At 45.4% G+C, this 27,561-nt stretch overlaps 1 long non-coding RNA gene across 2 annotated transcripts; it reads left to right on the forward strand.

Moving 5' to 3' along the window:
* Positions 1-1,918: 1,918 nt before the first annotated feature.
* LOC148136749 (uncharacterized) lies at positions 1,919-27,561 on the forward strand. 2 transcript variants are annotated; one of them, XR_015754469.1, is made up of 4 exons: positions 1,919-2,000; positions 5,144-5,252; positions 10,500-10,606; positions 27,384-27,561. It is a non-coding gene; the product is annotated as an uncharacterized LOC148136749 (long non-coding RNA). The 2 variants fall into 2 exon arrangements; XR_015754470.1 differs by lacking the exon at positions 27,384-27,561 and adding an exon at positions 20,760-21,110.

Here is a 27,561-nt window from a genome sequence, read left to right on the forward strand (position 1 = left end):
TAAAATTTAAATACATTAGGTTTGTTCATTCACTTTAAAGATCACTTACCCAGGTTTTGTTTCTTTGTAAACACTGTCCACCCTCCTGTCTCCTCCATCCTTCTCTCCAACAACAAGAGTTTGGAGCACATGGAGTTTCTCTGTCACTGAGACTGAGATAATCCGATCTGCTGCTTCCCTCCCTCCCACTAGCCCACTGAGTCAAACTGCCTCACGGGGTGTTCCCAGTTTTTGTCCAAACCTACATCTTTCTCCAATCTTATCTCATGTCAAGCCTTATCAGAGCTCATCTTGACCCTTTACCCTAATCTCACTAAACCATAGACTTTCCAACTCTCTTTTCTCCTCCACCTCCTCATCAGTCCCCCTCACCGATTCACAGACATTGTTCCTTGTTCTATCTTTTCTGGTTATGGTCCTTCTCTCCCATTCTGTGAAAAACTGACATTTGACCTCACGGTTGTTGGAAAATCCTGCTCCATCTCCACTCTCCCTTTCCTTTCTGAATTCCTTGCATTTGGTGTCCCTCGTGGATCTATCCTTGGCCCCTCCTGTATCTCACCTACATACTGCCAGGAGGTGACATTGTGCAAAAGTACCATGTTGGGTTTCACATGTACACTGACGATGCCCAGCTCTCCCTCCCCATCATCCCTCTCCATTACTCCACTGTAATGAGATAGAGATGTTGGCCAGGGAACAGGCTCGTGTGTTTAAAGTGGCAGGCAGCTGGAAGCTCGGGGTCTGTTTTTGCAGCAGAACATAGATCATCAGTTGTCATTTACGCCACCTCCACTGAGATGCTGCCAGACACAGGTTCCTGTCCCCTCCATTGACAGCTATGCACCCCCCCCCCCCCAGCCAGATCGTAATCCACTCCTTTTTCTTTCCAAATGTTCCAGTCTCTCTTTGGGTTCTGTCCCTCCCTGTTATTTACACTTTAACCCCTATCTCCTGCAATACAAAGATCTGCAGGTTAGTTGAATTGGCGAAGCTCAATTTCCCATAATATTCAGGGATGTGTAGGCTAGGTGCATTAGTTAGGAGAAATATACAGTAGTAGGGTAGGGGAATGGGTCTGGGTGGGATACCCTTCGGAGGGACGCTGTGGACATTTTGGGCCGAATAGCCTGTTTCCATGCTGTCAGGATTCTAATTTTCCCAGCTCCCATCGGTTCTGAGGAAGGGGCACTGGATACATTTCTGTTCCCAGATGCTGCCAGACCTGCTGAGCTTTCCCAGCACCTTCTGCTTGTTGTTCCTGATTGACACCATCCATACACCTTCCGGGTTTGATTCAGACAGGGGGAGGATCCCAGCACTGACCTCACAATGGGGTCTAGCTGATTGATGGCAGCTTCGGGCCAATAGGAAAAGGTGGTGGGACTGGTGGACCAAGTGGAACCAGCTGGTCATCCAAACAATGGGAGTGAATGAGGGGCGTGGCCAGTGGGATGACACGTCACCAGTAACTCAGCCGATGCAGTGGCACGTGACTCGGGCATTGGTGAATGTGGGAGACACAAACAGGGAAGGGGAGAGTGGCCTCAGAGACAGGGAGATAATGAGTCACTTTAGACTGGGAAGTTTTAATTACACTCTGTGTGGTTCGTAAGTCTGAATTAGAAACTCTTAATCCCACGTTTGCAGCAGATGGGAAAATGGCTGCGGCCCTCAGGCGGTGAAAGGTCCTGGGATGTGGCCGCCATTGTTATTGGGGGTAAGGTACAGTGAAGCGCATGTGCATGTCCCCTTCCTAGGATGGGTGGGGGGGGGGAGGCGTGCAAATTAAAGAGAGGCATTTACACATCAAGCACATACCAAGAAAAAAGTATGTCTTTATATTCTTCCTGTACTGACTGTAAGTTTTGTTTTGTGAATTCATTTCATAGGATATTAAATCAGAATAATTGAGGCTGGGATCTCAAAAGCAAGTCTTTGCAGTCAATGGAGTCATCAGGATCTGAATATCATTGGCATTTAACTGTGGAAGGAGAAAGGTTTGTCTGTTCTGTTTGTGGGAAGATATCTCCAATATTTTTGTTAAGCAGAAAGATGTACAAATTCGTGGTTGGATCACCCTTTGGGTGTGTGCTCTGTTCTGGGCCCTGCAGCTGAGGAAGGAGATATTGCCCTGAGAGGGAGCACAGATTTATCCAAATTACACCTCGTCTCTTTGAAAGAACTCACAAATTTAGATCCACTCACCTACTTCATGATGTTAACATGTAAACTTCATATTTTCAATTCCTGCAAACTTCTTATTAAAAATCCATTTGGACTCAAATTCCAATACCTTTTCAGGTGGAATGTTCCAGATTCTGACAACTGTCTGTTCATCCAGAAACTGCTGAGGTCCATGCTGACTCTGGGGTTACAAAGGGCTGAATTGAAAGATGAGGTGCTGTTCCTGAGCTCCCATTGAGATGCATTGGAACAGTACAGGAGGCCGAGGACAGTGTAGGTGTGAGCAGACAATGAAAATGACAGGGCTGCACTGAGAGTGTTGCTTGGCTCAATGAGTGTATTTTGGAGTTGGGTGTAAACAGACTGATGTGAGACAGAGAGAAGGTGAAGCTGAAACTCAGTTTCAATCTAGGTCATTCAGAAATTCATTTGGTCCCAATGGGAACAGCCAGTTTTGAGAGATACCTGCAGAGTATTTGTTAACAGTTTTTAAAGTATTTTTCCTGAGGGCAGTTGAGAGTTAACCGCATTGCTGTGGGTGTGGAGTCACATGTTGGCCAGATCAGGTGAGGATGACCGTTTCCTTCCCTACAGGATATTAGTGAACCAGATGGGTTTCTAACAATCGACAATAGTTTCATGGTCATCATTCGCCTTTTCATTCTAGATTGTATTGAATTCCGATGCCACCATCAGTATGTTGGGATTCTAACCCTCACCCTTGGAATATTGCACATGTTACTCATCTGTCAGGAATACCATTAAGCCATTGCCTCCCATTTTAGCAATGTTTAAAAGAAAGTGTACACGTAGAATGATGGAAATGTGAGATAAAATACTGCAACGTCCATGTGTCAGCCTCTCCAAAAGGTCAATCAACAGAAATTTGTTTGGGGGCGAAATATTTCACTTTTTTTGTGGGGGGGGGGGGGGGGGGTGGATTGGGGGTTATTAAACAAAAATGAATCCAAATAAAAATCTTCTGCTACGGACACGTAATTTCTGAAGCCGGAGGGTGATTACAGAGACAGGGAGGGTTGTGGGGCCAGAGGGGGATTGTTGTCCAAATATCACTGTGGTGTACATGGACTGCAGCATTTCAGGGAGCGGTTAACCACCACTTTCTCCAAGACAAGTAAAGGTGGCCAATAAATACTGGTCTGGGCAGCAAAGGCAACCCCCAGTGAGTAAAACCAAGCAGTGACCTCTTTGAGCTGACTTGCTGTGAAGTTAAAAACTTCTCTGGAAATGGAGTGGGCAGAGAAGAGAAACAGAGACATTTCACAGCTGCCCTCCGAGAGACCTCGCCCTTGGAAGTACTCCGAGCCGGGGATCAGCTCAGTGAGTTTCAGTCTCTTCAAATATCAATCTTAGTCGGTTTTATTTTATTCATTCTACAATAGTGAGTAAGGTGAGGATTTCTTTTTAATGTCTTAGGGTCTCTTGATCAAATGTTTAAGATATGAAACGTAAGCATTAAATTATTCTCGAGCAGTATTTTTCGAGCAGTAAGACTGTGTCTTTGTTTTGGTCTGTAGATTGTTAAGGCGGAGAGATGGCTTGTTGTAGAGTGGCGTGCTTTTCCTGTCGGATGTGGGAGATTAGGGAGAGTTTCAATTATCCTGATGATTATGACTGCAGCAAGTGTGATTGCAAATCCTATTGGAACGCATGGATTGGTGGAGGAGTGATTAAAGGCAGTGAGGAATTGACAGGAGCCGGAGGGTGTGATAGGTGGCAGTCTCAGGAATGCAGGATACTGCAGATACAGTCAGGTAGATGGGTTCCCGCCAGGAAATCTGGGGGGGGGGGGGTAGGGGGGGGGGGTAGGTCGGTACTGCAGAAGTCTCCTGTGGCTATCCCCATCTCAGGCAAGTGTATTGTTTTAGAAAATGTAGGTGGTAATAGACTTTCAGGGGAATGTAGCACTGACAGCCAAGTTACTGGTACTGAGACTGGCTTCTAACATAATGTGAGGTATATCCAGTTCCACATGATCGATGGTGATAGGGGACTCTCCAGTCAGGGGCACAGTCTGCCATTTCTGCAGCTGACAGTGAGAGATCAGAATGAGGTGGTGCCTCGCTGGTGCCAGTGTCAAGGATGTCTCACAGAGGGAGCAGAATATTCTCAAAAGGGAAAATAACCAGTGGGAGGACATTGTACATTGGTACCAATGGCATAGGAAGGGAAAAGCATGGGGCCCTGACGAGCAGGGAGATTTGATAGTGCCACTCGGGAGGCATTACACCAGTGAGGGAGTCGGGGTAATCCTAAAGAGATAATGAGAAAAGAGGTGAGTCTGAGGCTGGTACTTTTCACCAGTCAGACTGTCAAGGCATGCAAGAGCAAGCCACAGAATGAGGTGCGACGGACCAGTTGCACTGCATTTATTTCAGTGCAAGAGACCTGACAGGTCAGGCAGGTGGGCTCAGGGTATGGTTTTGAATATGGCACTGGGATATTACAGCAATTACAGAGGCATCACTCTGGGATGGATCGGACTAGCAGCTTAATATTCCAGGGTATAGATGCTATAGCAAGTATAGAAATGGGGCAACAGAGCAGGGAGAGAGGTGTTTTTGATTAGGACAACATTATGCTTGGGCTTCGGGAGGATATTCCTGGGAGTACATCCAGGCAAGTTACTTGGGTGGTACTGAGAAATAAGAAAGGGATGACCATCTTACTGGGATTGTATTATAGACTCTCTCCCAATAGTCAGTGGGGAATTGAGACACAATTTTACCAGGAGACCTCAGTTATCTGTAAGAATATTATGGATGCATGATAAGTGGTTTTAACTTTACCAACATGGCCTCGGAGTGCAGTAGTGTTAAGGGCTTGGATGGAAAGGTATGTGTTCAGTGTGTACAAGAACATTTCAGATTCAGTTTGTAGGATGTACCTACTAGAGAAGGAACAAAACCTGACCTGTTTCTTTATTCATTCACAGGATGAGGCTGTCACTGGCTCGGCCAGCATTTATTGCTGCGTTTACCCAGAGGGCAGTTAAGAGTCAACCACGTTGCTATAGGTCTGGAGTCCCATGCAGACCAGGCCAGGTAAGGATGGCATTTTCCTTCCCTAAAGGTCATTAGTGAACCACATTGGTTTTTCCAACAATTGACAGTGGAATCCTTGTTGTCACTAGATTATTTTTTCCAGATATTTATTGAATTCACGTTCCAAAATCTGCCGTGATGGGATTCAAACCCGGGTCCCCAGAACCTTATCTGGGTCTCTGGATTAACTGTCTCGCGATAATTCCACTCCGTCATCACTGCCTCTTAGGAAATGAGGCAGGGTGAGTGACTGAGGTATCAGTGGGGCAGCGCATCAGCACCAAAGCACCAGAGTATTGTGGCTCAGTGGTTAGCACTGCTTCCTCAGCACCTGGGTTTGATTCCAGCCTCGGGCAACTGTCTTTGTTGGAGTTGGCACATTCTCCCCAGTGCTGAAAATGTGTTGCTGGAAAAGCGCAGCAGGTCAGGCAGCATCCAAGGAACAGGAGAATCGACGTTTCTGGCATAAGCCCTTCTTCCCATAGTGTCCAGATGCAGTATATGAGGTTTTGGGATGTGCAGGCAAATCTCTGCCTGATGTGAAAAGATCCTTTTGGGAACTTGGACAGAGGTCAGAGGGAGGTGTGGCCGCATGTTTTACATCTCCCATGGCGGCAAGGGAGGGTCAAGGGTGTGGAGCGTGGGTTGGTGGGAGGGTGTGGACCGAACAAGGAAGGCGCAGCGGGAATGGTCTCTGCGGAACGCAGATAAAGGTGGGGAGGGAAATATGTCTCTGGTGGTGGGGTCTGACTTTAGGTAGCAGAAATGACAGAGGTTAATGTGCTGTATCTGGAGATTAGTGGGGTGGAAGGTGAAGACTGCAGGGTTATATTCTTTATTGAGGCTGGAGGGGGGGTGGGGTAAAGGCGGAGGTGCGGGAAGTGGAGGGTATGTGTTGATCAAGTCAGAGGAAATTTACGGTCCGTGAAGTAGGCCTTTCTGGGATGTCCTGGAATAGAATCCAAAGAGATTAAACAAATATATCACAGACAAAAGATTAACTGGACCAGAGAATAGGACCCCTTAAAGGTCAACAAGGCTGTCAATGGAACCACAGGGAGTGCGAAAGATATGCAAATATTGCACGTCATTTTTAGAATGGAGAAGTATATGGAAGCTCGAGAGTTTGGAGAAATAAACAGTGATAACTTGAAAAGTGTCCATGTTACAGAGGAGGTGGTACTGGATGTCTTAAATCGCATCAAGGTGGATAAAGCCCTGGAAAATGATCAGGTGTATTCTGGAACTTTCTGGAAATCTAGTGAAGTGATTGTTGGGCCTCTCCTGAGGTAAAAGTGAGGTCTGCAGATGCTGGAGATCAGAGCTGAAAATGTGTTGCTGGAAAAGCGCAGCAGGTCAGGCAGCATCAGGGGAACTGGAGAATCGACGTTTCGGGCATAAGCCCTTCCTGAAGAAGGGCTTATGCCCGAAACGTTGATTCTCCTGTTCCCTGGATGCTGCCTGACCTGCTGCGCTTTTCCAGCAACACATTTTCAGCTCTCCTGAGGTATTTGTATCGTTGATAGCGACAGGTGAGGTGCCATTATTTTAAAAAGGTGGTAAGGAGAGGCCATGGAACAAGAGAACAGTGAGCCTGAAGTCAGTGGCAGGCAAGTTGTTGGAAGGGATTCTGAGGGACAGGATATCCATCTATTTGGAAAGGTAAGGAATGACAGGGAGAGTCAATGTGGCTTTGTACATGCACAATTGTGTCTCACTAACTTGACTGAATGTTTTGAAGTGACAAAGAAAATTGATGAAGCCAGGCGGTGAATGTTGTTTATATGGACATTCAACAAGGATCCACAAAGCAGACTGGTTCGCAGGGTTAGATAACATGGAATGCAGGGAGAGCAAGCCATTACAAAACTGCCTTGAAGGTAGGAGACAGAGGATGATGATGGAGGGTTGTTTTGCGGACTGGAGGCCTGTGAGGAGCAATGTGCTGCAAGGATGGATATTGAGCCCTTAAATAAATGACTTGGGTGTGACTATATGAGGTATAGTCAGTAGGTTTACAGAAGATACCAAAATTGGAGGTGTCGTGGACAGTGAAGAAGGTTAGTTCAGAATACAACAGAATCTTGATCAGATAGGCCACTGGGGCGAGGATTGGCAGACGGAGTTCAATTTAGATAAATGTGAGCTGTTGTATTTTGGAAAGGCAAATCAGGGCAGGATTTATACACTTAATGGTAAAGTCCTGGGGAACATTGCTGAACAAAGAGACCTTGGAGTGCAGGTTTATAGTTCCTTGAAAGTAGAGTCACAGGTAGGCGGGGTAGTGAATGTAGCATTTGGTACCCACCCCCCCCGTTATTGAATGCAGCTGTTGTGACGTCATATTGTGGCAAGACAGGGCATTGATTAAAGCCCTTCTGGAATTCTGTTTTCAATCGCCCCGTTCTTGGAATAATGTTGAGAAACTTGAAAGGGTTCAGAAAATATTTGCAAGGATTTTGCCAGGGTTGGACGGTTTGAGCTATTGGAAAAGGCTGAATAGACTGGGACTATTTTCCCTGGAGAGTTGGAGGCTGAGAGGTGATCTTATAAAATCATGAAGGGCATGGATAAGGTGCGCAGTCAGGGACTTTCTCCCAAGTTCGGTGGGTCCAGAACTAGAGGGTACAGGCTTAAGGTGAGAGGGAAAAGATTTAAAAGGGATCTAAGGGGCATCTTATTCATGTTGAGGGCATTGCAAGTAGGGAATGAACTGCCAGAGGAAGGGGTGGAGGCTAGTACAATTGCAGCATTTAAAAGGCATTTGATTGTGTATATGAAGAGGAAGGTTTTAGAGGGATAAGGGTTAACCGCTGGCAAATGGGACTCCATTAACACTCTCCGTTATTGGTCAATGCATTGAATACAGAAACTGGGACGTCATTCTGTGGATGGACAGGATGTTGATTAAGCCACATCTGGAATTCTGTTTTCAGTTTGAATTTCCCTGTTCTGGGAAGGATGTTGTGAAACTTGAAAAGGTTTGGACGAGATTTACAAAAACGTTGCCAGGATTGGAGGATTTGGGCTACAGGGGGAGGCTGAATAGGCTGGGGCTATTTTCTCTGGAGAGTCAAAGACTGAGAGGTGACTTCATGGAGATTTATAAAATCACGAGGGGCGTGGATAAGGTGAGCAGCTGGAGTCCTATTTCTTCAGGTTAGGTGGGTCCAAAACTAGAGCACATGGGTTGAAGTTGAGAGGGCAAAGATTTAAAAGGGATCTAAGTGGCAACGTTTTCAAGCTGAGTGTGGTGTGTGTATGGGAGGACCTACCAGATGAAGTAGTGGAGGCTGATAAAATCACAACATTTAAAAGGCTTCCAATTGGGTACATGAATAAGAAGGGTTTCGATGGATACAGGCCAATAGATGGTAAATGGGAATCCATTAGTTTAGGATTCCTTGTTGGCACGGACGACTTGGACCGAAGGTCTGTTTCTTTGATCTTAATAAATTAAGATGCATTCCTCTATTGTGTGGAGAGCTAGCTGAAGCACAGATAATTATCCTTGGAGCTGAGAAGATGAAGCAGTGATTTCGATCTGGTGCAGATTTGGTTCCAAGGTCTTGAATTTGCAGAGAGAGAGAGGGATTGTTAACACTTTCACAATCTTTAGTAACTACATTCAAGTAATTGGCAAATAATACAAGGTGAAAATGTGATCACTATTTTACTCAGAACGTTCTGAGCATCTGGAACAGTCTGAACAACACAGATTCAGCAGGTATTCTGAAGCAGACTTAGAATTTTACTTTTTAAGGAAAGATTTGGGGGGCTGTGGGCACATGGGAGGGGACTTGGGACAGACTTGCAGCATCTCCAGAGGGAGAGAGTACAGCCCCAATGGGCTGAATAGCCCCCCGCCCCTGTGCTCTGTGATACTGTCCCATTCACTGTGAATGATGAAGCTCATCCCAGGGCAGAGAGAGGGATTAGCCCTCCACACTCATCACAATGGGGCCCGGCTGATTGACGGCAGCTCCAGACCAATGGGAGGAGAGTCTGTGTGGTCCTGCAGCCAATGGGATTGAATGAGGGGTGTGGCCAGCAAGACAACACCTGTCCATGAGCTGTGCGGGTGCAGTGTCACTTTTTGGGGTTGGGAGAGACAGCAGAGACTGGGACAGAGGCTGTTGGACCTGAATTACAAACTCCCGGTAAATTAAACCAAAAGAACTGCGGATGGTGTAAATCGGAAACAACAACCAGGAGGTTCTGGAAATGCTCAGCAGGTCTGGCAGCATCTTTGAAGAGAAATCAGAGTTAAAGTTTAAGATCCGATGTCCCTTCCACAGAACAGATGTTACTGAGAATAAAAGTAAGTTTATGTTCAGAAGATAGTGTGGGAGAAGGATAAAAGGAGTAAAGGATAGGTGGGGATAGAGTGAGAGGAACAGTTGGATAAAGGATAACCATCTGGCTGGGGGAGGGTGACTAGCTGTTAATGGAGACTGTTAGTGGCTAACCATAGGTAAAGTGTAATGGCAGGCTGTGAGAACAAGGCCTGGTGTGTGGGGTAGGGGGCTACGACATGACGTTGTTAACCTACGGTTAGCCACTGTCTCCATTGTAAGCTGTTGCCCACCTATATCACTCCACGATTGAAGCTGCCAAAGACACAAACCTTTGGAATATCCTCCCGAACCCCCTCTGTCCGCCTTAAGGATGTATCTAAAAATCGTTCTCTTTAATCAACGTTTCCATCATTCGTGATGCATTTTAGGAGATTTGTCAATGTGAAAGGCTCCATACAATGCAGGTAGTTGTTGTTATTGTCTGACATCAAGAGAAATAGGGATGAGCCCTCTCTCTCTCATACCTAATGAACAGCAGCAAAAGCAGGAAGCACTGAGCATGCTCCAGCCCACAATGGGCCTCGAATTATTGATGTCAGCGCACGACCAATAAGAGTGGGGGAGCGGGGGCTAGAGATGCTAGTTGGTCCTTCAACCAATCGGAGTGAATGAGGGGCGGAACAATACTCAACCACATGATAAACTTCACTGACAGCACACTATTGTTGTGACCAAGGCATTAGAAATGTGTGAAGGTGAAGGGCAGGGGAAAGGAAGGACATAGACCAGGAAGAGTAGGAAATTTTCATGGTATGGGATAAGAGGTTTTATAGAACTTAGTGCACATTGTAAAACACAAATTTCAAAATCCAAATTCTGCACCATTTTCCCTCCCTATAATGCATTTTGCACTCCCTGAAATATCAACTGTGTGTTTTTCCCTCCACAGATACCATTGATCAGTGCCAAAGCCCCATTGCCTGTGGAGAAGGTGATGTTTGAATTCCTTGTACAGCTGCAATTCGTGTGGTGAAGGTGCTCCCACAATGTGGTTGGGTAAGAGCTGTTATAGATTATTCACTCAGCGACAGTGAAGAGTTGACAATGTATGTGCAAATCAACAACAGTTTTTTTAACATGTTTATAATTCCACAGAAATACTATTGAGAACTTCTGACATAAGGCCACAGATGGGGATATTAGGTCAGGTGATCAAAAGAATTGCCAAATAAGCAGGTTTTCAGGAATACCTTAAAGGAGGAAAGCAGGTCTGAGGGGGTAGGGTGGGAATTCCAGACTGTGTTGCCTTGGCAACAGTAGAAACAGCTGGACAGTTGAAGCAATGAATAAACACATCGTTGGGAGTCTGAAAGAAAATGAGTTGTCGGGGTCTCACAGGTTGTGTGGTGCAGGGAGACAGGGGTGTTCACAGCCAGGAATTACATCAAGGGTGAGAATTTTAAATTGTTGCTTGTTAATAGGAGCCTTTTGATGGATCAACAAGTTTTGGTACAAGTGAGCACTTGGGCAGGAGGGTTTTAGATACTCTTGAGATTACATTTAAGTTGAATGTGGGAGGATGCCCAGGAGTGTTTGGATAATGAAGTCTGGAGATAACTCAGTGATGGACGAGTATTTCGGTCAATGAGCTGAGACTAGGGTGGAGTTGGGTGATGTCACTAATGTAGAAATAGTGCTTTTGGAGTTGGGCTGCTCCTCCTCCTCATCACTCCCCCTCACCAAATCACATATTGTTCCTTGTTCTACCTGTCTGTTTTTTTCTGGTTATGTCTTTCTCTCCCATTCTGCTACAAACTAATATTTGACCCCACCGTTGTTGGAAAACCTGCTCCATCCCGACTCTCCCTTTCCTTTCTGAATTCCTTATATTTGGTGTCCCTCAAGGATCTCGCCTTGGTCCGTCCTGTTTCTCACCTACACACTGCCAAGAGGTGACATCGTCCAAAAGCACCGTGTTAGGTTTCACATGTACACTGACAATGCCCAGCTCTCCCTCCCCATCATCCCTCTCCATTACTCAGTTATCAAACTGCTCATCACACTCCCACTACGCGATTGGCTGCAATTTCCTACAACGGAACGTTGCAATGATTAAACCCATTGCCTTCAGTTGCTATTACAAATTACTTTCCCTTACTGCTGAGCCCCTCCCTCTCCCTGGGAACTGTCTGAGGCAGAACCGCACTCTTCATAATATTGTTCTCATATCTGACCCCAAGGTGACCTTCTGATCAGACACCTACACAATCACAAACACCAGGAATTCCAATCTCTTAAAATGTTGCTGATCTCCACCTCATTCCAGCTCCATTGCTCATGAAACCCCTCACATGGGAAACATCACACGGCGGCACACAGTGGTTAGCGCTGCTGCCTCACAGCGCCAGAGACCCGGGTTCAATTCCCGCCTCAGGCGACTGACTGTGTGGAGTTTGCACGTTCTCCCCGTGTCTGCGTGAGTTTCCTCCGGGTGCTCTGGTTTCCTCCCACAGTGCAAAGATGTGCAAGTCAAGTGAGTTGGCCATGCTCAAATTGCCCGTAGTGTTAGGTAAGGCGTAAATGTAGGGGTATGGGTGGGTTGCGCTTCGGCAGGGCAGTGTGGACTTGTTGGGCCGAAGGGCCTGTTTCCACACTGTAAGTAATCTAATCTAATCTAATCTAATCCACTCAGTATTTACCCTGTCAAACTCCTTAAGTATCCTGCATGTTACAATGAGATCCCCTCTCATTCCTCCCAAATCCGGTGAGTAGAGTCCCAACGTCTTCAGTCTTTTCTTAAAAAATAATCCCTGCAAACCAGGGATCATCCCAGTCAATTTTCTGTGAAATGCCTCTGATGAAATGATGTGTTTCCTTAAATAAAGGGACCAAAACTTCTGTCATTTCTTCAGATGTGGTCTGACTCGCACTTTATAAAGTTCCTCTCAGGTATATACTCCAAACAACTTCCTTTAAACTTGTACAGATGTTGTTGGAAATGCTCAGCAGGTCATGCAGCATCTGTGAATGAAAATCAGTTAAAGTTTCTGGTCTGGTCACCCTTCCTCAGATACGTTAACTCTAATTTATTTTCGCACCTGCTGTTAGACCTGCTAAGCTTTTTCCAGAAACTTCTGTTTCTCTTCCTGGTTTCCAGCATCTTCAGTTGTTTCGGTTTTCACATCCTTTAAACTTGCCATCTCTCCTCTAGAATTTGTCATTTCCACATTGGAAAAAAGATTCACATTTGTTTGGTCTCCCCTACCCTGGGAAAAAAGAAACCATGACTAGTCACCCTATCATTGCTCCTCATAATTTTATAAAGCCACCTAAAGTGTCCAGTGCTGCAGGGAAATAGCCTCAGCCTCTTCAGCCTCTTCCTATGGTTCAAATGTTCCAATACTGGCACCACAAGGTAAAACTTCGCTGAACTCTTGCAAGTTTCCCAACATTTTTCCTGTAACAGGGAGACTGGAATTGAAAGCAGTCTGGGGATTCCAAAAGTGGCCGAGCCAATAAACTGTACAACCGAAACATGATCTCCCAACTCCTATCCTCAATGCACTGCCCAATAACAGCTAGCATACAGCACACCACCTACGCCGACCTGTCTACCTTCAACCACACTTTCAAGGAACAATCAACCTACACTGCGTGGTCTGTTTGTTTGTCAATACTTCCCAAGAACTTGCCATTAAGAGGTTGAGTCCTATTCTGATAACATCTTTCTGAAATCATGGAGACCACAATTGAATGCAGTATCCTAAAACTGGCCTCACCAATGCCCTACTCAGCCACAACGTGACCTCCTAACCCCTATCTCAGTGACAGAATCCCCACAGTGTGGAAGCAGGCCTTTCTGCCCATGAGACCATACCAACCATCGCAACAGTATTCCACCCTAACTCTGTAACCTACCATTACCCAAAGCTAATCCATCTAAAGTGCATGTCTTTGGAATTGTGGGAGGAAATTAAGAGCACCCAGAGGAAGCCCACGCAGACACACGGGGAGAATGTGCAAATACCACACAGACAGTGGAATCAAACCAGAGTCCATTTATTGACCAGCACATTCCATTAAAGGTCAGTGTCCCAAATGCCACATTCAGCACCTGATCTCCCTGAAACTCCACTTTCCAGGAACTATGCAGTTGTTCTGAGCCCTTCAGAGGAAATTAAGGTGAGGAGGAGAAAACACGAACAGGGTTGAGTTGTAGATCTATAAAATAACTCTCCATCTTCCCCCTCTCTGTTCCCCCCGTCTCCCCCCACTCTGTATGGTTCCCCCCCTCTGTCGGTCAGTCCTTTGTCGCCCCCCCACCTCGTCGGTCATCCCTCCCCCGTTGGTCTGTCCCACAATCTGTCGGTCTGTCCCCCCATCTTTTGCCCCCTCGGTCTGTCCCACCTCTGTCAGTCGCCCCCCTGTCGGTCGCACACCCGTCTTCTTCCCCCCCTCCATCGGTTGCCCCCCCCCTCAGTCTGTTCCCCCTCTTTGTCGGTCGCCCCCCCAACCTTCGGTCGCCCCCTCTGATCGCCCTGTCTGTTCCCCTCCTCTCTAATCCCACTTTCTGTCCCCATCCATTTCTGTGCCTCCCCTCTCTATCCCCCCCTCTGTCCCCACCCATTTCTGTCCCAACCCTCTCGATCCATCCACCCTCTCTGACCCTCCGCCCACCCCCTCTCTGCCTACCCTCCCTTCCCAGTCCCCTAGTTCTGTACCCCCCCCTCCGCAGGGAAATTATCTTGTCTATTTACCCTATCCATGCCCGGCCTGATTTTAAAAATCTCTTTCAGGTCACCGTTCAGCCTCTGAAGCTCCAGGGAAAACAGCCTATCCAACCCTGGCAACATCCTCTACTTCTTTTCTGACCCCTTTCAAGTTTGAGAACATCCATCTGATAGGAAGGAGACCAGAATTGCATGGAATATTACAAAAGTTGCCAAATCAATGTCCTGTACAGCCCCAATATGACCTCCCAGCCGCTACACTCAATGCTCTGACCAAAAAAGGCAAGCAGACCAATTGCCGCCTTCACTATCCTATCTACTTGCTACTCTACTGTCAAGGAACTATGAACCTGCACTCCAAGGACTCTTTGTTTAGCAGCACTCCCCTGGAACTTACTATAAACTGTATAAGTCCTGCTAAAGTTTGCTTTTCCAAAATGCAGCAGCTTGCATTTTTCTGAACTGAACTCCTCACCCCATTCATCCTTCTGATCCAGATCCCCTTGTACTCTGAGGTAATCTTTTTCCCTGTCTGCTACACCTCCCATTTTGGTGTCATCTGCAAACTTACTAACAATACCTCTTATGTTCAAATCCAAATCATGGATATAAGTGATGAAAAGTAGTGGATCCAGCACCGATCCTTGTGACACTCCATTGGTCACAAGCCTCCAGCCTGAAAAGCCCCCTCTGCCTTCTACCTTCGAGCCAGTTCTGTACTCCATGCGATCTAACCTTGCTGACCAGTCTCCCATGAGGAACCTTGTCAAACACGTTACTGAAGTCATGTAGATCATGTCCATGCTCTGACTTCAGCAATCCTCTTTGTTACTTCTTCAAAAAAACTGAGTCAAATTCATGAGACATGATTTCCCATGCACAAAGCTGTTTAGATTAGATTACTTAGTGTGGAAACAGGCCCTTCGGCCCAACAAGTCCACACCGACCCACCGAAGCGCAACCCACCCATTCCCCTACATTTACCCCTTTAACCTAACACTATGGGCAATTTAGTATGGCCAATTCACCTGACCCGCACATCTTTGGACTGTGGGAGGAAACCGGAGCACCCGGAGGAAACCCGCGCAGACACGGGGAGAATGTGCAAACTCCACACAGTCAGTCGCCTGAGTCAGGAATTGAACCCGGGTCTCTGGCGCTGTGAGGCAGCAGTGCTAACCACTGTGCCACCGTGTCTCCCAGCTGTCCCTGCCTGAGCCTCCAAACAGAACCTTCCTGTAGTTTCTCTCCTGTCAGACTCTCCCATTGCTCAGTTTGTCCAGGATCCCCTCTTGCTGCTGCACTGCTCCTGTCGCTCACTGACATGTCAATCCCCCAGTGTCCTCCAACTTCATTCATTGTTTACAATCTCATTACCCCAGTTCTCCAGCCCCACCCCTTCCCGTCTATAGAGACGGCTCAGTGGTTAGCACTGCTGCCTCACAGCACCAGGTACCCGGTTTCGATTCCAGCCAAACCCAGAGTTTGTGCATTCTCCCCGTGTCTGAGCGGGTTTCCTCCGGGTGCTCCGGTTTCCTCCCCCAATCCAAAGATGGGCAGGGCAGGTGAATTGGCCATTCTAAATTGCCCATAGTATTAGTTACATTAGTCAGGGGTAAATATCGGGTCGGGGAATGGGTCTGTGTAAGTTACTGGAGGAGAAAGTGAGGTCTGCAGACGCTGGAGATCAAAGCTGAAACTTTATTGTTGGAACAGCACAGCAGGTCAGGCAGCATCTAGGGAACAGAAGATTCGACGTTTCGGGCACATGCCCTTCTTCAGGAGATTCAGGAAACGTCGAATCTTCTGTTCCCTAGATGCTGCCTGACCTGCTGTGCTGTTCCAGCAATAAAGTTTCAGCTGTGTAAGTTACTGTTTGGAGGGTCATTATGGACTTGTTTGGCCGAAGGGCCAGTTTCTATACTGGAGGGATTTTGATATATTGGGCAGCAGCTGCTGTCAATCACCCAGGCTCCTGTTTGATTGGGAGCACGTGCTGTAGGAGAGGAGACCAGTGTATGGGTGCAGTGCTGGCCAATTGTGGGAGTATGCACAGTGCCTGGGTAGGAGGTTGTGGTGTGAGGGATTAATCTGTCATGGGCATCTTCCTCTCTCTGGGAGCAGGACCCAGGGGTGTGGCCCGTTTCCTGGCCCCCTGACATGTGATCAGAGTATCAGTGGTGCAGCATTTTGCAAAAAGTTATCAGAACTCTTTTGTGAAGATTCAGGGTTTTTATGTAAAGCGACAAGGACGGGCCTGCAATTAGAGTTCTAATTTGGTTCATTTTAGTAAGACGAGATTTGGCAAGAGTGTGCAGGAAGCAGTGTATGCAGGAAGAGCTAGGAAAGTGAATTCAAAGAGAGGAGAAAGAGTGTGAGAACTGGGCGTGGAGGAAAGGAGTGAGGAGATTGGTTTGGATTTCAGTTCACAGAAGAAATAAATTGTTTGACTGAGAGTTAAAACTTTGGGGAACAAGAAACTACAATTTAATACTATAATTGTCTTATAAAGATCCATCCTGTATTAACGTGGTGAGTTGTTTTCTCAGTTGTCGAGTACTGAAAGGGTGGATTTGTGGATGAGAAATTCAAATTGAACTTCATGTTCAGATCTGATAGTTACTTGATCCGTGCCAATCTGAATATCATTGGCTTTTTCATGTGGAAGGAAAGCTGTGTATTCTGTCCGTGGGCGAATATTTCAAATGTCAGTGTGACTGGAAACATTACTAAGGTACAGCCAAGTCCATGTTAGTGTGGAGAGAGGTTTCATTTGTTTTTGAAAGTCTGAAAAATCATGGCACGTTTCCCAGGAACAAGTAAGCCACAGCTTTGCTTTGTAGAAGGACAAGTCTTTAATTAACCATGCAACCAGAAAGACACAAGGATACCTGCACCATGGGAAACACTATGAAAACGGGATTGTTAGAAAAGAGTTCATTCTCGATCACGGATTGCAATCCATTGACGTTGTCACGTCGGTTCCAGCACCATGGGGAAATACTGGAAATATGAAGAATGCAGTGTAGGTTTCAGTTATTAAACTGTAAAAAGTGCAGAACAAGGATGTTGCCAGGGCTCAAGGGTCTGAGAAATAGGAAGAGGTTGGACAAGCGAGGATCTTTTTGTTTAGAGCAGAGGAAACTGAGGGGGTACTTTTCTAGAAGTGTATAAGACCATGAGAGGCATGGGTAAGGTGAGTGCATTCAGTCTTTTTCCCAGGGAATCAAGGACTGGATGGCGTCAGTTGAAGGTTAGAGGGGAACTAATAAAAGGGAAACTGAGGGGCAACTGTTTTACACAGAGGGTGGTATGTATATGGAATGAGCTGCCAGTGGAAGTGGTTGAGGTGGGTACACTCACAATAGGTAAAAGACATTTGGATAATTACATGGGTAGCAAAGGGTCAGAAGCAAATGGGCCAAGTGCAGGGAAATGGGGTTAGCGTGGATGGACATTCTGGTCAGTATGGGCCAGTTTGGGCCAAAGGGCCTGTCTCTGCTGCAGGATGCTATAACTCTAAGTGCATCTGCTATTTCTCCCACTAACTCTGTTGGTATCCTGGGATGTGTTCCATCAGGGCAATGAGACTTGTCTACCTTTAGCTCCATTAGCTTGCCCAGCTCTAACTCTTTCACGATAATGGTTATTTCTAGGTCCTCACCTTCCTCAGTCTCCTTATCAATTACTGGCATGTACTTCGTATCCTCCACTGTGAAGACTGACTGTTGTGTCCTCATATTCCTGAACCCTGCTGGATAGGAATAACTGGGCACAGAACTCTGAGAGGTCTTCTTTGAGTCTTTATTGATGAGACATGGCAGTTACCTGGATAGTGTACATGCAGAACACCTCCAGGCAGCATCAGGTAACTCCCCGCCTGTCCGATGTGCCGCTCCCATTCTTTTCCCTTTGTGGTTTGTGGTTTTGAATGGACGCTGTCTCTCAGTATTATCTCCATGGCAACGGCAGTTAAAAATTCGAGTTCAGCCCAACACTTTGTGGTTAAAACGCACACCCCTCCCCCACGCCCCTGTGGCTCCCTCAAGTATCTGACAGACGCTTCAGTTTCAGTGGGGTATCTATCAGGATTCTGATGTGGAGGAGCCGGTGGTGGGGTGGACAAACTTCTAAATCACACAACACCAGGTTATAGTCCAACAGGTTTATTTGGGAATGCAAGCGTTTGGAGTGTGCTGTGATTTGTAACTTGGTCAGGATTATCTCTATGGTAACAGTTAAGTGCTTCAACAATTACAGAGGCCATATGTTCCCCACACAATAGGTTCCCCTCCAGCAGTGTAAACTGCTATTCCGGCCCTGGGGATAGCTACTCATCACTTTTCTCCCCCAATCCCATCTAGCTTTCTGTTGATCTTTAAAGTTTTTCTAATCTCCTAGTTTCTCCTTGGTCTTTGCCAATTTGTATGCCTTCTATTTCAATTTGATAGACTCCCTTATTTCCTTAGCCACTCATGGCAGATTACTCCTTTTCCTACAGTCCTTCCTTTTCACTGCTATATACTTTTGCTGAGCACTTCGAAAAATTGCTTTGGTATTTCCCCCACTGTCCGTCAACTTTCCCACGGTAAAGTCTTTGTTTCCAGTTTACATTAGCCAACTCCTGCCTCATCCTATTGTAGTCTCCTTTGTTTAAGCACAGGATCTTGGGATTGGATCTAATCTTCCAGCTTTCCATCTGTGTTCTAAATTCAACCAGATTTGTCAGAAGTCTTTTATCAGATTACAAGGTGAGGCGATGTTTCCTGGGTGTTTTGCGTTTCATTGTCAAAGACCTTGGCTTTGTAGTAAAGTATAGGATAGATATTCACAACAGAGTATTCTGGACGGTGTGAATGTACTGCACAGTCTAAAACCATAAATCACTGTCTCCCCTCAGTTTGAAATTTCAAAATCATTATCTCCTATATGCTTCCTCACTACCTAAGTTTGGAAAGCTAATCCACCTGACTATCCTGAATTTTTCAAAATCTCCTTTGGTGAAGTTGGTGATTTTTGGATTCAGCTTTCCAGTTATTACCGTAAGAAGATAAGCACTGAGCACAGGAGAAGCAATGCAGCCCTTCGAACCAGCTCCATCATTTAATACCATGATGATTGAGCTCACCTCGGTCTCAGCTGGATTTTCCCACCTGTTCTCTCTCACCCTTCATCTCATTGCAAATTCAACATCTGCATCTCTTCATTAAATCTGCTCATTGTCCTGGCAACCACCGCATTTTGAATAGGGAATTCCCCAGATTTACAACACATTGAGACAAGTTCATTCTTCTTCATGAGAATATAATAGAGTTCCTATAGTGCAGAAACAGGGTACTCATCCAACGAGTCCACACCAACTTATGATGAGCATCCCATTCAGACCCACCCTATCCCTGTAACCCTTCATTTCCCATAGCTAATGGCCTAACCGGCACATAGACGGACACTGTGGGCAATTTAGCATAGGCAATCCACCTAACCTACACATCTTTGGACTGTGGGAGGAAGTTCGAGCACCCTAGGAAACCCACGCAGACATGCTGAGAACGTATAAACTCCACACAGTCGCCTCTGGCTGAAATAAAATCTGGGTCCCTGACGCTGTGAGGCAGCAGTGCTAGCCACTGAGCTACATCTGCTTAAAATCTGCTACCCCTTATTAACCTCCCCACCCCGCAATTGGCTGAATCTATGTTCCTTATGTCAGAAATCAGGTTGTGGAAGCCGATGTCTCAGTAAAATCCAGTAACAGCCCGTGTCTGAATGGGGATCCTATACACAACACCCTCCAGCCCTCACCTTTCATTCACTATCCAGAAACATGTCTTCAGTGGATTCATGGGGGCTACAACTCCCACAATCCCTGAGGCAGGGACCACGCATGTGCGGGGAAGCCCAGCACTGCACATGTACATAATATGGGTGGATTTTGGAGCATGTGCTTTGGAGCAATTAGCGGGAAGCATTTGACATTGTGATTGGCTGGAGGAGAAACGTATCAGCTTCTGGTATTGACAGGTTGGTGGGGTCAATGTGTCACCATACCCACATGGGCCCAAGTTCCATCCCCAACTTGTCATAATGCTGGGAATCAACCAATGGGAAACAAAGAAGGATCTGACCCATTCTCCCAGACTGAAGGTTCCTCTTCTGTCCAGGATCTGCCACCTCCCTTTCTGTTTCCTTTTGATTCATTCTGCTGTTACATTATTGACTTGCAGCAACTGAAGGGAAATGGAGTAAACCCAGAAAGGGTGCAGAGTCTAACCAGGGACGGGAATTGGTGGCATGGATCTGTTTACCAGTAACTCCATGAGAATGGCGGCGGGTACATTCGGGACAGCAGAGGCAGAATGGTGGGAGAGAGTAAGTGGGCTGGAGCGTTACAGCTTTGCGGAAGAAAGGGAAAAAGATATTCCAGAGAAGCTAGAATTGTCTGCTCTGAATTTCTAACCTGTACATATTCCTTTATACAGGGTGCTCGATGGTGAAGATTTGCAGACTGAAATCTCAAAATCATGTGCAGATCGTGATTAAGTTAACCAGCATTTGAAGAACCAAAGATGGAGAATAACTTGGACAAAATCCAGCGACACTCTCCCTCCCAGCATTGTCGGTCTATCTGGGCCAAACGGACTGTGAGTGGTTCAAGACAGCAGCTCACTACCACCTTCTCAACGGTAACGAGAAATGGGGAATAAATACTGGCTGAGCCAGTGATGCCCATATCCTGGAAACGGTTTCTATCTTTAGTTGCTGAAACCCCGTTGATGTTACTGCAGGATGATGAGGGACGCTGAGTGCGTCCTCCAGAAGGCAGAACCATCACATTACCCCTGCCTACACCTACACAGTAACACCGCAACACCACTGGAACAAAAGACAGTGAAGCCAAAGGAGGACTTAGATATAGTTCTTCGAGGTAAAGTCATGAAAGGGGATTGTAACACAGCAGGAACAGGAGACTGAGCTGGATGGCCAGCTGATTCCCATTGTATGGTGGAGCAGGATTGAAAGGCCGAATGGCCTCCTGCTGCTATCCCCCAGGTATGTATATAGCCATGGAGCCCGGGTAGGAAGAAATAGGCAGGGAAGGGATTCTCAAGGCGAATGCACGTCCACATCAGTTTTCAGTGAGGGACGGTTTGATGGATTTTATTTAACATTTGTCTTTAACACAAGGTTTGTGAATTTGATTTTAAAATATTGTAGCTATTTATTCCACAATAAATAAAACTAAAAGAAAAGAAATGAAACTATCTGAATATAACAGTTTTTAAAATTTCAAATGCCTTGTAAAACAAAATCCTGTCTATTCCCGGACACCATCACTTTCCAGTTACTCAAGCTCCAGGGAAATATTCCCTCCCTGTCTGAACCTTTGGTTAGATTTAACTGATGTTCAGTTCTCATTCTGTGAGCTGTGAAGCATTCTTTATTCCCCATTTCTCTCACACAGCTGAGCAACCTTCTCACCATCAACATCATCATTACACCATTTTGGTTCACATATAATCACCAGCAGTAAACCACCCATGTAACCAATTGAATATTTATAAACAACGCCCCTTACAGGCAAAGCAAACCATTACAAATGACAAAGTGGGAAGGGACCAAATCAAAGTAGAGTTGGGGGTAAGGAGGCAGCGATGGAGATAAAGCACTGTATCCACTGCAGTGCCCACCTCTATCTAAAGGCATCGGGAGAATTGATGCACACCACATGCTCCTTCTCCAAGGACACCCTGTTGTGTCGCCTTTATCCTCAATCATGGAATAAAATCCCTACAGTGTGGAAGGAGAGCATTGATCCATCAAACCCCACCAACTAACCAAAGAGCATCCCATCTGGAGCACTCCACCCCTGTAACACTGCATTTCCCATGGCTGATCCACCGAGTCTGCACAATCCTGGACACTATGGACATTTTAGCATGACTGATCCACCCACAAATCTTTGGACTGTGGGAGAAAACCAGAGCACCTGTAGTGGACCCACACTATCCTGGGGAGAATGTGCAAACTCCACCCAGGCTGTTGACCAAGGCTGGACTCCAACCTTGTACCTGATGCTGTGAAGCAGCAATGCTATAGAGCAATTTAAATCAAAACAGATGATCCCTGCTCCTTGTCACATTGCTGTTTGTGGAGACCTATTGCCCAGAGAGACATCCTGAGATTCGGAAAGAGACAATATAAATTCAGTCAACTCCTGCCGAGTTAATCTGATTAACAACAACATCGATACTCCAACAGTGTTATCAGACCTCGTACCAACTCTATCATTTACGATTTTTAACCCATGGGAAGTTTGTTACCAGCTTCGATGACAGCCATAATGCTCTGACCACTTTGACGGAGCCAGTGCAAGTCAGTTCTAATAGTTAATCTGTTTAGATTGAATCTAAACAGGATGCCCCACAACAGGAAGTGCTCTGACACTCAATGCCTGCAAGCCAAGGTCATTGTCCTAAAACCACTCACGTCTGGCAATACCATTGAAGATATTTTATACAGTAACCTTTCAGTCTCAATTGCCAGTTCCAGTCCATGAAGAAGCCAGTAACATGCCAGTGAATTGAATTCTAACAGCAGCATTGCCCTGGCAGGAGAGATTGAGGAGCTTGAAGCTGTCTTCTCTGGAGTATCTAAACATGAAACACTTCAATGAACAAAAATCTTCAAGAGCTTGAGAGGAAAGGTACAGGAAGGATGTGCTCCTAGGCTGGTGTGCCTGAAATAAAATAAGCACTAACTCCGGTATCTTTACCCAGCATTCCCTTTATCTGCATCAATATTTAAGATTTATTTGCTGCTCTAATTATACTCCCAGTTTTAACTGCTGTAATGTTGATGACTATGCAAATGTATAAAATATAATTTAATCCATCCCAAAACCTCTCTGTACTTGTGTCTCACTTGTGTTCACCAAGACACTCATTCAATCTGACCTCTTTACAAACCCTGCCCTGATATTTCCTTAGAGGGCTCAGAATGAAATATTCACAGAATTGTCACTGCGCAAAAGAAGGCTGATTGCCTCATCAGCTCTCCAAAGGATCACCTCACCGAATGCTATTCTTCTCCCTTTACCCCATAAACCTTCCCATTCGTCCTCTTCCAATAACACCAGCGAGTTCACAACTAACCACAGCGATCAGATTTGTTTTGTTTGTTCATTAGATCATAGCATCACTTGCTGGGGCAGCATTTTATCATCCATTCTAACTGCCCAAGAGATCGTTCAGAGTCAACCACGTTATTCAGTGTCTAGATTCACATGTAGGCTGGACCAGGTCAGAATTAACAGTTTCTCAGACACCATGACATGAAGAGTTGATTTCTGGCCTATTATCTTATTTCTGAAATGATAATGAATAATTTTTGCAGTTGAATTAAAAGTGAAAGACCAAAATGTGTTTTATTCTGATTGAGCACGTCCTCCTATTTTCTCAGTTGTTATTGCCAGTCTCATTCCCCTCGCACCAGAACCTGTTCCAGTGTTACAGAAAAGGCAGAATGGTCAGCTGCAGCTGGTCACCTGACCGGTCACTGGTCCCAACGGTTCACTCTCCACAGATGCTGCCAGATCTGCTGATTTCTTTCCAGCAATTTCTGTTTTTGTTCCTGATTTCCCAGCATTTACAGATGTTTCGTTTTTGAATATTGATCTTGTCTGTTGCAGAGGAGTTTATTGATGAGTTTGGAGAGTTTTGAACATTGCAACTTAGGCCACAAATCAGCCATGAAGGGCTGAATGGCTTCCTCCTGTTCCAATGAAAGTTATCCATCTGCAGCTTGTGGTAACATTTCCCCTCACTGTTCACTTCACACCCATGTCTAACGCACTGTTAGTGACTGAACAAACCTCCTGTGTTTGAACTAAACCTGCTCATGTTCAGTGGCTCCCTCTACTGCCACCCGGATTTAACTCTCATCATGGAATGCTGTCTCGTGTTACTGCGGGAATGCCCACAAGGACTAATCCTGGAGTCTGTATCCCTTGGGATCCAAAAATCCCGTTTATTTCCTTCTTCCTATTTCATTCTGGCATTGAACTCGGTTTCAATCCATTCTCCTGTCATGCTCTTCAACATGTCCATGTGGGTGGGCTAGAGGCATCTGAGATTGTGGGGGGAGGCAAATTCAATCAGGGATTTGGGAAAACAGTCAGACAATAACATATCCATCTGATTGTTGACTCAGACAGATAGGCAAAAAGAAAGATGCACATTTAGATAGCACCTTTGATGACCTGGGGCAATAAAACATGCTTCCAACCCAATGATTTCAACCTCAAATCTCTGAAAACACAGACACAAAGCTTCCTACTTGTACCAGGTTGTCTCTCAGCCGCCTCTTTTCTTAAGAAAAGAGTTTTAAGCTGTTAAGCCTTTCCTGGTGATTATAACTTCTGTGTTTCTGTCAGATTTGTGACTGAATCTTTATTTTCCTGTTGAGTGATGCTAGTAGCAGAAACAGTTCCTGACTTGTGACGGGTTTCGGTTTACACATTCATTCCCACCCTCACATACAGTGTGAAATTGATGTAAAACAGAAGGAAAGGATTGAGTGAGCACCCACAGAAACACAAAAGGCAGTGTGTGTACCTGAGTTGAATGAACCTGGACTTAGGAAAACGTGACAACAATCACAACTAGTTAGAATTACAGAATCCCTTAGGCGCACAAAGAGACTATTCGGACCATCAAGTCTGCAATGACCTACTGTCCCACCCTACCTCCATAACCCCACATTTACCATGGCTAACCCAACCCACCTAACCTACACACTACAGGCCATGTTTGCACAGCCAATCCATCAAACCTGCACATCTGTGGGAGGGTCACATATTATGTCTAAGTGCTCAGGATTGTGGATGAAGGCTCACAAATACTTGACTCTGACGCAAATCCTCTTTTTTTTTTCAAAATAAAATCTGGGGGAAACTGCAGCCAGAAAGATTTCCGATTATCTCATGAGGAAGAGAATTCAAAACTCGTGCCACTGACCCAGGGGGCGCAGTGAAGTCACAGAGGTCTGGGAACCATCAGAAATGTAACAAGTTGTGAGCAAGGTGGGGGTGAGACAAGGACAAAAAGGTAGTCTGTCACATGGGGGAAGGCAGGAGAGATTAAATTGCAGAAATGGTTGTCCCTCAAGGCCATGGGGAATGGAGTTAGGACTGGGAAAGAAACCAGGAAACAAGGTGAGCAGCTGTCAAAGAAATACATTGAAAAAACAGATTATAACAACATAGAGGGCAGAGTATGCAATCTGAAATTGTTGCTCTCATTGGTGAGTACAGAACGCTGTAAAGCCTGGGTCATTCCATTACAGCCAATATATGCAGGATAGGCCAAGTGGCCTCGATCTGTGCTGTAACTTTCTGATAAATTTATTCTGACATTTGGAATTCAGGTTGGATGATGTTCATAAATTCTCAAATTGGACTTGAGTTTAATATTCTGGAGAAATATTAAATATATCAAAATGATCCCATTCTGCAGACTTTAGTCCGCAGCCCTGCATGTTCCAGCATCTCAGTTACATCCATGTCCTTTTATTGTAATGTGAAGCTGGTTACTGCCCCTGCCACCCCATCAATGAGTTCCTGCTCCCCACCATCTCCGAGTGAAATGAATTCTCCCCTCCCCTTCTTTCTGGGAATTAATTTCAATCTAAATCCTCCAGTTTCTGACTTCTCAGTTAATGAATAGCTCCTTCCTATCCACTCGATCTGGATTCCTCAGCATTTTATCACTTCAATTAAATCTCACCTCATCCTCCTCGGAAATCATCCCCAGCCTATCCAACCTTTCCTCAGAGCAGAAATTTTCCAATTGTAGAAATATTTTGATCAATCACCTCTGTACCCTCTCTGGTGTGATCACATTAACCCTGGAATAAGGGTATCAGAAGTGTGTGCAGTACTTTAACTGTGGTCAAACGAGTGTTCCTGACATTTCCCACGTCACCTCCGTGTTCTTGTGGTTGTCGCTCACACACGAAGTGTCCTGGTTTTCCCACATGGAACTGGATGTGCACTCCATGGGGCTGGGATTCCATACCATGTGTTTATTTGTTAACTAATCTTAAATTAACTTCAGATTAAAACAACATTATCAGCTACCCACCAATCAACTTCTTCCATTGTACTCAAGTCACCTTACTTTTTAAAATCTCTTTAAAATTATTACTATCTAAACACAACAGGCTTTAATTTGCTGATCAAGTATTCAGATGTCTCCACTATTACAATCACTTGAAGATTATCTTTACCTTCAGCTACATTTGGTGAATTGAACACTGATTGTAAATATATGAATATCAAAAGGACTTGAGTTTTATGATAATTAATCCAGTTTGACATTCTTGTTGGTTAATATCTTGAAGAGAATTGTTCTCAGAACTCCAGCTGTGCTCTGACTTCATTCACAACTGGATTTTGTTGGACTGCAGATCTTAGATCTGTTCTGTTGTTTCCCGGATTGCTTCACTCTGTCTCTTACTTGCTGCTTATGCTGTTACGCACACAAGTAGTCCTCTTTGGTAACTTCATCAGGTTAACACCTCACTTTTAGGTATTCATGCTGCTGTGACTGACCTGCCCTCCTGAATTCTCTCAGTTGAATGAGGATTGATACTCTAGTTTGATGGTAAGAGGTAAGTTGGGGGATATGCGGGGCCGTGATTCTGTACGTTTTGTTGGAGTACAATTCTACTGCTGTTGGTGGAAGGAAAGAGCTAAACTCCTACATTGTTGGCCCCATATACTACATGCAGTATTATGAACACTGATAGGCCAAGACATGAAATACGAGCAACACTGTACAATGATGCAGGTTCACAACTGCAGTAAGGGGAGTTTAAGATCCAACTTGACACAGGATTAGGGAAAGAAGCAGCAGATCAGATTGTCTCATTCATAGTTACAAAGAGACTCTATGAGATTATTGTACTGTTGGGGGTGAGGATGGAGGAGGTTGGGGCGATGGAGAGCCCTTCAAAAGAAACTAATCTGCCTGAGAGTTGTGAGATAGAATTGATTGCCATGCATTTAACAGAAAGCTAATTGAAACTGTTTTTATCCCCAAAAGATAACAAGACTGATGGTGCTTCCAATCATCACCAGAAACAAACCCCAGGATACATGGTTTGGAGATGGATGTCAATTGCCAATCAACATCCAACTCCTGCAATCATTGAGCAAACGTATGTGTGATTACCCAGTTCTGATGAACCAGAAAATCACTGTTCACTCTGTGCAGATGGACA

The sequence above is a fragment of the Chiloscyllium plagiosum genome, unplaced genomic scaffold (genome assembly GCF_037043375.1).
Source record: "Chiloscyllium plagiosum isolate Xiang-an unplaced genomic scaffold, Cpla_swu_hap1 HiC_scaffold_45, whole genome shotgun sequence".
Classification (NCBI taxonomy): domain Eukaryota; kingdom Metazoa; phylum Chordata; class Chondrichthyes; order Orectolobiformes; family Hemiscylliidae; genus Chiloscyllium; species Chiloscyllium plagiosum.